Source organism: Schistocerca americana, chromosome 7 (genome assembly GCF_021461395.2).
Source record: "Schistocerca americana isolate TAMUIC-IGC-003095 chromosome 7, iqSchAmer2.1, whole genome shotgun sequence".
Lineage (NCBI taxonomy): Eukaryota > Metazoa > Arthropoda > Insecta > Orthoptera > Acrididae > Schistocerca > Schistocerca americana.
In genome coordinates, this window is record NC_060125.1 from 414,839,988 (window position 1) to 414,852,239 (window position 12,252).

The following is a 12,252-nucleotide window of genomic DNA, read 5'->3' on the forward strand; positions in this document are numbered from 1 at the left end:
GATGCGTTACGACCCGTGGCTCTACCCTTCATTCGATCCCTGAAAAACCCAGCATCGTGTTGAAGCTGCATGGGCAGCTGTACCTGCACACGCCATCCAAGGTCTGTTTGAATCAATGCCCAGGCGTATCGAGGCCGTTATTACGCCCAGAGGTGGTTGTTCCGGGTACTGATTTCTCAGGATCTATGCAAACAAATTGCGTGAAAATGTAATCACATGTCTGTTCTAGTATAATGTATTTGTCCAATGAATACCCGTTTATCATCTGCATTTCTTCTCGGTGTAGCAATTTTAATGGCCATTAGTGTATCAGGAGAAGAAGAGGAGTCTCAGCAGTTGCATGCTCAGTTCTAATGGACGACTCATTGTGTCACGAACACTTGAACATATACAGAATATAACATTTAGGTTTGCTGACGTTTACTGTTTCGACACCAAAGTATAAACCATCAAACAGGATGGGAGGTTAAAATCAATTAGATGTCTTTATTTCGGACGAGAACATTATAAAATATAGGGAAAATCTTGTTAATAGTGAATCTAATAGCCTACTGCTACATTCCATCCTGGATTTTCCATTGTTTGATTTCTAATACTACATTGTTATTCTACTAAACACTAACAATCAGTATGGGCCAAACAATTAAGCGAATGTGTTATCGTAAATCACTTACCAGCTACATACCATTTGAAACAGTAACTATTGGAATCTAAGACAAGTGTTCATTTTCAAGAGAAGTGAATGTAGAGAGATTAAGGAAACTCATTTCATTGGCAAATACCACATGTTGCACGGTAGACATTCTCCTGGTTCAAAGCACAAGATGGTGAATGGCCGACGAAGTATAGCTGAACTGTTTACAAGTTACGTAACTGGTTTTGAAAAACGTATTGAATATTACTTGCTGTAAATTTTGTAACTGAAGAGTTTACAATATCTTCCAAACAGGTGTAATACGTTGTACAACAATATATGTGTAGAGCTCATAATATTTACAAATGCTCCAGGAAACACTGCTTCCCAAATCTCAAACTCAAAAATATTAAAATATGGAGGAATATGCTTATAGTGGTCTCTATTGTGTATCCCGTCGTGTGGATTTAGAGTCGGTCACTACATTGAAACACCAAACAGGACCGGCCACTGTGGCCGAGCGGTTCTAGGCGCTTCAGTCTGCAACCGCGCGACCGCTACGGTCGCACTTTCGAATCCTGCTTCGGGCATGGATGTGTGTGATGTCCTTACGTTAGTTAGGTTTAGGTAGTTTGAAGTTCTAGGGGACTGCTGACCTCAGATGTTAAGTCTCATAATGCTCAGAGCCATTTGAACCATTTGAACCAAACAGAAAACATCAGTCTCAGAGGACAACACTCTACAATACTCTAGTTGAGAGTGATGTATAAATTACTTCACGGAGTCCGTGGGAAGTAGAAGGTTCAATCACTGTGTGAGAGGTTCGGAGTTGGAAAAGTTTTTACAGAACTCATAGGAAATGACACTAGCCCGCATTCGACTCTTGTTCCTGTACAACATGTTAATTGCTACGTGTTGTAAAGATTAGAACTGTCCTGTAGCAAACAATGGTAACTGTTGCTGAAGTCCTAATTAGTTGTTTATGTACTGTCAGGTGACGTTGAGAAATGTTTTCCTTGATGAGGTTGTGACACTGCCCATACGTGATAAACGTAAACTACTCCCAAAACGGATCGATCGTAAAGTCATTATACATCATGTATCAGTTCTGGGAATGATACAGAAGTATTTCTGTTGACGAAATAGATTAAGCGAATTACGTTGTGCAACGTTAAAGGAATCACTGCACTTACCTCAATTTAGCAGTCGTTAGAGTGTATTAATGGTGTGTAGCTTACGTATTTCTTGTGATTTAATCAGAAGTAATTCCACACATCGATGAAAGTCGTCCTTGCATTATGTCTTTATAAAATTAGTGTAAGTAGTTTCAATTAAAAGAATTCATAAATCTTAATTCTTCCGAGAACATGGAGCGCTACTGGTCTTCAGTGAGTCAGAATATCAGTGTCTAAGAGTTGTTAAAACGGACAGATTGCTGCCTGAGAATGAGTAAAATTATGTAACAAAAGCAGTTTAACGATCATCAAACGGAAGGAAGGGCCTATATGAACATACAAAACAGTCAACTCATTCGTCTTTAAATGAGGCCGTTGAAAGTTAAGAGGGAAGGAAGGAATGTTTGTGTGATCTTCTTATCTGCACTATCATTTCGTTTTCTCATAACTTGCAAGATGAGGTGAAAGAGACACAGAATGGTACTCATATCACACAACAGAACTTCATCGCAGAAACATGCTACCACTCACCGACAAGTTAAATTAAGAACTCAGTAGAGCAGTGCTATGGTATCAAAATATACACATTAACACTCCAAAGCTCCAACGACCCGAACTTGGCGCTGTCTTTTTTTACCTGTCTCTACTGTTCCCACCAGCGCGACGGAAGTTATTCCCTGTCCTTTCATCGTGTGCCTTCTTCCTGTCAGTGTTTTAGATATATTCCTTCCATCGCCAGTAGGCAGAGCACATCCTCATCCTTTATCTTATCTGTCCAACTAATTTTCAATATTCGTCCATAGCACCATACGTCATATGCTTAAATTTTCATCAACTCTGGCTTTTCCACAGCTCACGTTTCACTAACATACAAAGCTGTGCTCTAAACACAGACATTTTTAGTCAAATTAAGGCCTCAGTCCGATATTAGCGGACTCTTCTTCACCAAATTCCCTTTTTCCCGTGTTAGTCTGCCTTTTACGTCCTGCCCAGGCAACGGAATACCTTAACTTCGTCTGCTTTATGGTCTCTAATTCTGATGTCAAGTCTCTCGCAGTTTCACTTCTGCTACTTATCATTTATTTCGCGTTTCTTCCATTTAATTACAGTCCATATTCTGTAATCATTAGCCTGTTAATTCCATTCAACAGATTTTGTAAGTCTTCTTCATTTTCACTGAGGACAGGAATGTCATCAAGTGAATGTTATACTAGTTATCTTTTCACCATGAATTTTCATTACACTCTTGAATTTTTCTTTTATTTCCACCATTGCTTCTTCGATGTATAGATTGAACAATAGAACCGGAAGACTACATTCCGGCCTTACACGTCGTATTGGTCTTCCAGTCGCATTGTCCCCTCTTGGATCTTGCACGTGATGCATATTAAGCAACTATTCCAATATAGGGTGTCCCAGCTCTCTTGTCCACCCTAAATATCTCTGGAACAATAACAGCTATTGGAAAACGACTTTCACCGGTATCAATGTAGAGCTGTGGACCATGAATGTACATATTTGGAAACATTCTAAAACGATAGCATATGTGTCTTTTAACACAAACTTATGTTTTTTTAAATGTACCTCCTATATTTTTTCTTCAGAAATCCATAGCATGACAAAGCACATACACAATGGCGTTGATTGCATCGCGGTATTCCCTTTACATCCCGAGATATTGGGACGCGAAGTTGACGCTTGAAACACCCGACATGCGCTGCTAGCGCACGTCCTGAGGCTCAGGCGTGAACCACATGCTGCCCGTAATCGTGTTGTGATTGACATGTGTAATCACACTGTCATACCTATCAAGAGGGACACTCACTTGTCAATCACATCGCGATTACGGGCAGCATGTGGTTCACGCCTGAGCCTCAGGACGTGCGCTAGCAGCTCATGTCGGTGTTTCAAGCATCAACTTCGCGTCCCAATATCTCGGGATGTAAAGGGAATACCACGATGCAATCAACGCCATTGTGGATGTGCTTTGTCAGCTGTGGATTGCTGAAGAAAAAATATAGGAGGTCCATTTAAAAAAACATAAGTTTTTGTTAAAAAACACATATGCTTTCGTTTTAGAATGTTTCCAATTCATGGGCCCCAGCCCTACATTGATACCGGTGAAAGCCGTTTTCCAATAGCTGTTATTGTTCCAGAGATATTTTGGGTGGACAAGATAGCTGGGACACCCTGTATATAAAGCCAAACTGATAGGCATCTAACCGCCATTGATTTTGTTTCCACTCTTCTGCACATTATTCTTGACAGCAGCTTGGGTGCTTTCGTTATTACGCTAACTATGCGATAATTCTCGCACTTGTCGTCTCTTGCAGTTTTCGGAATTATCTGGATGATACATTCCCGAAAGTCTGTTGGCATATCACCAGTCTCACACATTCTATATACCAAAGTGAATATTCATTTTGTTGCCACTGATGGAATGTTTTCTATCCCTTCTGCCTCCTCCGTTTCTAAGTCGTACAAAGTTCTTTTAAATTCCGATTCTAATACTGAAGCCCCCACCTCTTCCTTGCCGATTCTGCTTCTTCATATCTCACGTCTTCAGACAAGCCAGCCCCACATAGAGGCCTTCAGTGCACTCCCTCCACCTATCCGCTCACTCCTTTGCATTTTACAGTGGAAATGCCGAAGCACTGCCGTATAAAGCAATGTTTTTGTGACGAAGACTTCAGAAAAAATACGTATTCTATTTAAGTACTGAAGCTGGTAGTCTATTGCGTATTTCTTCTGAATTTCTAATGTGAAACTTGCTGGTCAGTTAACATTTTACCAGGATTTTCTGTTTCCTAATTCCATGCAGTCTTACTTCCATGAACATAGTCGTAGCTATCTGTACCCTTTGAACTCAGACGTAAATAAAAACCCTTCTAACACTCTGATACTTTTCCATACATTGAAACAAATTTTGGACGACTCCTCAATGGATGCTTTACTCAACAGCCGGAAGAATTTGGTAGTTGTTTAGAAGAATAACGCTGTGACGAATGACTGGAAACTGACTTCTCAGGGGAAGACAAATTTAATTCTGAATAGCAGTATTTGCCGTGACTGCTTTAGCATCCCATTGGGAGCCTAATTGGAACATTGGGTTTCGCTGGTAAAAAGTACCGTGCACTGTGGCATCATGACGGACATACCCATATGTGTGTCACTGTTTGCTTTTGTTACTCTACAACGCTTCCGAACCTGTGTCCGTAACTTGTGTCTGGGTGAACCAGAAGTCTCCCAAAAGCTGGAAGGGTGCTGACCAGACGTGACGGAAGTCTAACTTCGCACACTGAAGACAGCTGCCTTTCATACGAATAGTACTGCAGCAGCTGCTGCTGCTGCCGTGGCTGGAACACTAGTCATAGTATGGTAGGAGTGTCAGACTGCCGCACAGGAGACTTGACTTAAACCATACCTGGAATGGTGCTGCGCCATTTCTGTAGTTTAAGTAACCTAAAGTGTCGTCACGTCCCATAGGATCAGATGGAGCATGCACAAGTACCGTCCACTCGAAACACACAATATCTGGCATCTGCCCCAGCCTATCTGAAAAGGACTCCATGCGTCGACCTGATGAGGGTTATCCAACCTCAAAAACTACTAGGCGATGTCTCGATGTCTCAGCAACTGATCTATGGACTACGCCTAGTCCTGATGCTGGGGGGGGGGGGGGGGGGGGGGGTGACCTGGTGTCCTGCAGATTGGGGACGCTGGATCTCAGCCGACTACACGACGTCATCCAGCAAACTTTCGGTCACCGACTGCGACTGAGGATGTCTCGTGCCTTATCTGCTGTCAGCTGTTGTCGGTGTTCGACGCTTCTGCCCTTTATGGTGTTTGCGGGGAACGGCGCTGCTTTGGTCCGAAGCCCACTGACGCAAACGACTTCAACAGCTGGTGTCCATGGCCAGTCATCAGCCCACCTATGATGTGCTGACGTGGACTCGGTTGCCTCGAGGCATCACACTCAACCGAGGTTAAGTCTTCAGGTGCAGGATGGATTTTTTAAAATTTCGATCTGCAGACGCGTTTGATGCAGCTCTCAATGCTACTCCAGCGTGTGTGAGCCTCTTCATCTCCGAATAACTACTGCAGCCAACATTATCCCGAATCTGCTTACTGTATTCATCTCTTGTCCTCCACCTACAATTTTTCATCACACAGTTCCCCCCAATACTAAATTGGTGATCCCTTGATGTGTCAGGATGTGTCCTATCAACCGATCCCTCTTTTTGGTCAAGTTGGCCACAAAGTTCTTGTCTCCCAATCCTGTTTAGAATCTCCTCGTTAGCTATGGGATCTACCCACCTTATCATCAACATTCTTCTGCAGCAAGAGATTTCTAAAATTTCTATTCACCGTTTGCCTAAACTGTTGGTTTTCTATGTTTCACTTCAATACATGACTACAATCCAAACAAATACAGAACGTCCACAAAACACTTCCTAACACATACGTCTAGATATTTGTTCGATGTTAAATATCTTTTCTTTGGAAATGCTTTTCTTGCCATTGACGGTCTACATTTTTTATCCATTCTACTTCGGCCATTATCAGTTATGATGCTGTCCAAATAGCAGAACTCATCTACAACGTCAAGTGTCTTGCTTCCTAATCTAATTCGCTAAACATAATTTGAATTAATTAGACTACATTCCATTAACCTTGTTTTGCTTTTGTTGAATCCTCCTTTCAAGACACTGTCCATACCATGCAAGTACTCTTGAGAGTACTTTGCTGTCTCTGGCAGAATTACAATATCGTTGGCAAAACTCAAAGGTCTTACGTCTTCTCCCTCAACTTCAATCCCTGCTCCAATTTCTTAGATTTCCTTTAACGCTTGTTCAATATACAGACTGAAAAACATCGGGGCAGGCTAAAACCCTGTCTCACTCCCTTTTCGACCACGCCATTCGACCCTTATAACTGTCATCTGGCTTCTGTACAAGCTGTAAATAGCAGTTCAATCGCCGTGTTTTATGCCTGCTACTTTCAGAATTTCAATTAAAGTATACAATCAACTTCGTCAACCTTTATTTATATAAAAGAACGGAACAACTGGTGTTACGTAGCACATTTATATATTTATGATGAAGAACTCGCCTGTTAATTTAATGTTTTTAATATTTAGTACACTTACTACAGTTCTAATTCCTCATACAGTAAGAGGCTTATCGTTCTATTTAAACACCTGTGTAAATAAAATAGCATTATAGTTGTGAATGTACAGGTAACAATGTAAATATTCGCTGTCTCCACTTTTCCGCCCCACCCCACCCACCTCACTTCATCTACTTAATATGACTACCCCATCGTTCCTCCCCCCCACATCAATAACTCGCCACCCCTTATCTATTCAATACCTCTGATCCATTCCTGTTAATCCTAATGTGCACCACTCCCAGATTCACTATACACCGGCCTTACTCCCCACCCATACCAACACTTTCTTCCCCATTGTTCACGATTATACATTTGGTATTTTATAACTGTCATTGACAGTTTTATGCAAGGGGTTTTAAATCCAGAGATGTTTGTGACCACTTATTTTATATGACTGACCAATTTAATTAACATGGTTGTAACTCATAACATTGTATAACTACTTATTTTGTAATTCACCAGGGCCACGGCTTTGCCGCAGTGGATACACCGGTTCCCGTGAGATCACCGAAGTTAAGCGCTGTCGGGCGTGGTCGGCGCTTGGATGGGTGACCATCCAGGCCGCCATACGCTGTTGCCATTTTTCGGGGTGCACTCAGCCTCGTGATCCCAATTGAGGAGCTACTCGACCGATTAGTAGCGGTTTCGGTCAAGAATACCATCATAACGACTGGGAGACCAGTGTGCTGACCCCACGAGCCTCCTACCCGCATCCTCCCCTGAGGATGGTACCGGTAGGCCACTCGTGGCCTGAAGATGGAGTGCTTATAATTCACCATGTATCAAATATGTCACTCTTACTAGATTATAGTTTTGTGTATCTTTAATTATGATGTTGTAACTGTTGATTTTATGTGCATACTGGGTAGTTAGCTCTTAACCCCATATTATGTAAACACTTGCGTCCTCTGTGCACTTCAAAGATAATATAATCAGCTTGTATAATAAGGAATTCCACTACTTGCACCCATGACATACCACAGATCACATGGTGCAAACTTTGATGCCTTTATGATGACCTCTGACGATCGTTTCAATTATTTTTATGTAAGTGGCTCCTTAGACACAGTATAGCAAAGTTTAAAAACTGTTGTTTTGTCATCTATTTTGTTCCACAACCATATCAAGTGATTCATATTAATTGCCAATAAATTAGCATATTACACAAATTCTCTCGCATTTACTTTGTGCAAAATGCGTTTATATATGCGGAGATAACTGACGAAATTTTCACCTAAGTTCAGTTATAGGGTCAGTATTGTCTCGCGTGTTTCTGAATTTCTCCGGAATCCTGATAGATATGCCCCGAAGTCGGCTTAGCCAGTTTTTCCAATTTTCTGTAAGGAACTCATATTAGTACTTTGCAGTCATAACTTACTAAATTGGTAGTGCGGTAATTTTCTTTGGTATTGTAATTATCACTTTCTAATTTATTTTGGAATTGTAATTATCACTTTCTCCTTGAAGTCTAAGGATATTTCGCCTGTCTTACACATATCGCAATATATGGAAGAATGATGTCGTGGTTGGATCTTGCAGGGTTGTCAATAGTTCTGACGGAATCTCGTCTACTCCTGGGGCCGCGTTTCGATTTAAATTTTCCAGAACTCTGCCAAATTCTTTTCGTAGTATCACGTTTCCAATCTCATCTTCATCTACGTTCACTTCCCTTGTTGTATAGAACCTCTTTATACTCCTTTCACCTTTCCCATCTTTGCTTAGAATTGATTTCCATGTGCACTTTTGATGTTCAAAGAACTGCTTCTCTTTCCCCAAAAGCCTCTCTAATTGTCCTGTAGGCAATATCTACGTTTCCCATTCTAAATCCTTGTATCTGTCCTCCAGCCATTCTTACCTACCCATTTTGCACCTTCTGCCAATGTGATTGTTTAAACGTTTCGCCTGCTTCGTATGCTACATTTTTATATTTAACCTTTCATTAATTAACTTCTTCTTTCGTTATCCAAGGATTTCTACAAGGCCTAGTCTTTTTACAAATTTGATCCGCTGCTGCACGCATTATTTCATCTCTTAAGGCTTTCCCCCGCTCTAGTCAACCGTTGCGTAATTATCACTCTGAAACTCTCAGCTACCTATGGTTCTTTCAATTTGGCCAGGTCTTCTGTACTTAGTTTCCTAAGTTTTTCTAATTTCTTTAGTTTTAATCTGCAGCATATTACCAATAAATCGTTGTCAGAGCCCACATATGCCCCTGGAAATGCCTTACAGTTTAAAATCTTGCTCCTAAATATGTCTTATCACTGTATAATCAGCCTTAAATCTTCTGCTGTCTACAGGTCTCCTCCACGTATACAGCTTTCTTTTATGAGTCAAACCAAGTGTTAGCGAAGATTCTTATGCTCTGTGCGAAGTTCTACCGAGCGGTTTCTTCTTTCAGTCCTCTTCCTGAGTCAATATTCGCCAGCTATTTTTCATTCCCCTCCTTTTCTTACTGTTGAATTCCAGTCCATCCACGAGAATTAAATTTTCGTTTCCTTTAACTGACTGAATAAATTATTTTATCTCATCATGGGTTTCCAATCACTCCATCATCTTCGGAGCTGGTTGGCATAATAACTTGTACTACAATGGTAGGCGTAGGCTTGGTGCCTATCTTGGCCATTTTGGCGTTCACCTAGCTGCTCATAGTAGCTTACCCGCTTCCATATTTCATTATTCATTATTTAACCCTCCCCTGCATTATCTCTATTTCGGTTTGTATTTATAAGCATGTATTCACTTGACTAGAAGTCCTCTTCCTCCTGCCACCGAACTACACCAGTTCCCGCTATATCTAACTTCAAGATACCCCCTTTTCCAATTTTCTTGTCTACGTGCCAGATTACGGGATCTGACGTTCCACACTCCGATCAGTAGAACGCCAGTTTTGTTTCTCCTGATAACGGCATCCTCCTGAGCAGCCACCACCAGGGGATCAAATAGGGGTACTAGTTAACTTCTGGAAAATGATATCGAAGAGGGAACCATGATAATTTAGCCATACAGTAGGGCCGTATGGCCTCGGGAAAATTGCCTCTGTAGTTTCCTCTTTTCTTTCACTCATTTGCAGGACGGGCACAGCAACGGGATTTGATTGATGTTACAAGGAAAGATCAGTCAATTATCCAGATTGTTGCCCCTGCAATTACTGAGAGGGCTTCTGCACCTCTTCCGGAACCACACGTTTGTCTGGCCTCTCAACAGATAACACTCCATTGTGGTTGCACCTACGATACGGCTGCATATATCGCTGAGGCATGGAAGCCATCCCGCTGACGGCAAGGTTCATACTTCATGGGTGGCGGGAGGATGGGGGAGGGTTAGATAAACTTCTGGTTATTCTCATTAACTTTCGGTTCTTAAGTACACAAGGAGCTGGTTCATCGCACCTGATAACCTGTCCTCCGCTCTTCACCGACATCGTGGCCTATACCGAAGTCAGCAACACTGTAAATCATCCAGATCCTACTATAACGCGGAATACGTAAAAATGGTTCAAATGGGTCTGAGCACTATGGGACTTAACATCTGAGGTCACCAGTCCCCTAGAACTTAGAACTACTTAAACTTAACTAACCTAAGGACATCACACACATCCATGCCCGAGGCAGGATTCGAACCTGCGACTGTGGTGGTAGCTCGGTTCCAGACTGTAGCGCCTAGAACCGCTCGGCCACTCCGGCCGGCGGAATACGGAAAGTTTCTAAGATGCCTGTGTGAGTGATTTAAGGATTACAACGACAGATCAGGAAATTTCAAGGCACGAGATCGCATTAATAACGGTGACTGTAATAAACGATTCAACGTACGACACATGGAATTGCAGATTTTAACATACACATATCAAAAAAAGCTGTACATCACCTATGTTCCGAGAGTTCCGGAATCTGTAAAGAAAATTGGAATAGAGATCAAATACAAATATCATTTCCGCTCTTTTTATTGCTCATGAAAACCGGAATATGCTTGTTGTACCACCATACAGCGAGACTTTCAGAGGTGGTAGTCCAGATTGCTGTACACACCGGTACACCTAATACCCAGGTACACGTCCTCTAGCGTTGATGCATGCCTGTATTCATCGTGGCATATTACCCACACGTTCATCAAGGCATTGTTGGTCCAGATTGTCACACTCCTCAACGGCGACTCGGCGTAGATCCGTCTGAGTGGTTGGTGTGTCACGTCGTCCATAAACAGCCCTTTTCAATCTATCCCAGGCAAGTCCGATAGGGTTCATGTCTGGAGAAAATGCTACCCACTCTAGTTGAGTGATGTTGTTATCCTGAAGAAATTCATTCACAAGATGTTCACGATGGGGGCGAGAATTGTCGTTCACGAAGACGAATGCCTCGACTATATGCTGCCGATATGGTTGCACTATCGGACGGAGGATAGCATTCACGTATCGCACAGCCATTACGTAGCCTTCCATGGCCACCAGCAGCGTACGTCGGCTGCACAGAATGCCACCCGAAAACAGCAGGGAACGTCCATCTTTCTTCATTCGCTAGACAGTGTGTCTAAGGCGTTCAGCCTAACCGGGTTGCCTCCAAACACGACTGTCTGGTTGAAGGCATATTCGAATCTCATCGGTAAAGAGAACGTGATCCCAATCCTGAGCGCTCAATTCGGCATGTTGTTGAGCCCCCTGTACTGCGCTGCATGGTGTCGTGGTTGCAAAGATGGACCTAGCCATGGATGTCAGGAGTGAAGTTGCGCATCATGCAGCCTATTGCGTGCAGTTTGAGTCGTAACACGACGTCATGCGGTTACATGAAAAGCATTATTCAACATGGTGGCGTTGCTGTCAGGTTCCCTCCGAGCCATAATCCGTAAGTAGTGGTCCTTCACTGAGCGACGCACGTCATCGACAGTTCCTGTCTCTCTGTACCTCCTCCATGTCGGAACAACATCGGTTTGGTTCACTCCGAGATGCCTGGACACTTCCCTTGTTGAGAGTACTTCGTGTCACAAAGTAACAATGTGGACGCGAACCAGCTGCGGAAATGACCGTCTAGGCATGGTTGAACTAAAGACATCACGAGCGGTGTACCTCCTTCCTGGTGGAATGACTGGAAGTGATCGACTGTCGAACCCCCTCCGTCTAATAGGCGCTTCTCTTGCATGGTTGTTTACACCTTTGGGCGGGTGTAGTGACATCTCTGAAGAGCAAAAGGGACTGTGTCTGTGATACAACACCCACAGTGAACGCCTGTCTTCAGGAGTTCTGGGAACCGGGGTGATGCAAACATTTTTTTGGATGTGTGT